Source organism: Phalaenopsis equestris, unplaced genomic scaffold (genome assembly GCF_001263595.1).
Source record: "Phalaenopsis equestris unplaced genomic scaffold, ASM126359v1 Scaffold000761, whole genome shotgun sequence".
NCBI lineage: Eukaryota > Viridiplantae > Streptophyta > Magnoliopsida > Asparagales > Orchidaceae > Phalaenopsis > Phalaenopsis equestris.
The window spans coordinates 3,093,709-3,095,246 of NW_018165201.1; positions in this window are offsets into that span (position 1 = coordinate 3,093,709).

Here is a 1,538-nt window from a genome sequence, read left to right on the forward strand (position 1 = left end):
TATTTCATACTCATTTTTAAAGATATTGCGAGTTAATAAAGGTATTTTGTGTGTTTCTTATTTTAGGTACAAAAAATGGAGTTTAAGAGCAAAAGTAAAAAAAATGGATCAAATTGGGTCAAAAGAGCCAAAGGACAAAAAAGGTGACTTGGCGCCTAGGCGCCACAGTTGGACGCCCCAAAATCGGTTATGCATATGTATAAAAAATGGATCAAAACTGGGTCAAAAGAGCCAAAGGACAAAAAGGGTGTATTGGCGCCTAAGCACCAGGCGCGAGGGAGTTTGGAAGGCTGGCGCCAGTTGGGCACCCCAAAATCGGTTATATAAATATATATATAAGTTTGGTGTTGTAGACTTGCTTTTTATACACATAATGTTTTGTTTTGTTATCTACATAATTTTTGAGTAGTTTCTTTGTTTTCTTCTTGCAATAAGAAGTAATCATGTGTGGGGTTAGAATGTTTTATAGATTTCTTTTATTTCAATAAATTTTTATGATATTTTCAATGTTTCTTCATTTACTTTGCAAACTTGTCATTTGTGATGTTAAAATCTGTTGTGAAACATGATGACTCGGGAAGGCTGTGGTTTCACTAACTAGTGAGTACCGCGCTAAACTTTTGATGGAGGAGATGTCACATATAAGGGGGAGTGCAAATAGATAGGGAAATAAGTTTTGTTGGGTGCAGAATTGATGAATCTAGAGTGACAGACTAGAACATTTATCAATTTAGTTTTTTAAGAACGTGAGTCTCTGGTAGGTCCTATAGAGAGGACACAGTGGATAATCTTGAAGTGAGAGGCTAGAATCTACTCAACACTACCATACAATCGGGAACTTAACTTAAGATTAGTCAATGTTCTTTATGCATTCGGGAGATGACAATGAATATGTATACTCATATTTCTCACAATATCACATTTTCATCTTCAATAAGTTGATTCCTATACTGATTACAATTTCTTTGTAAAGGGGAAAGACTTTTTATTATAATCATACTTTTTTACACATTTGTAGTTTAGAAACTTTGCATTTACTTTTAGCTTTAATTTAGAAGTATGAAACTTTAGTTTATACCCTATTGTAAAAAATTTGATACTATTCTTCTACAAATTTAGTTTACAATTTGAGTAGAAATATTTATAAATTAGCATATAAATTCCATTTTTCCCTATGGGTTCAATACTGTGATTTTTAAGAAAAACTCTATATTACTTGGAACGATAAGTATACTTGCAAAGTACCCATAGTATGTAAGTGATTAATCAATTTTATATCATATTTATTTTGCACACTAGCCACTGAATAAAATTAGGTCAAGTTTTTTATCATTGTTTGGTAATATAAAAATCTGCGTAATTGTGGGTCGGGACAACTTGCACCTGTTGAATATCCAGTTTAGCACTTGTGACACCTGCTCCCAAAAGATTTTGACTCTTCGCTATCACACCACCTCTACAGCAGTGGCAGAAAACCTCATAATGCCAGAGAGGTGGCGCGAAAGGGCAAAATAAAAATCATCTGGGAGCGAGCGAGG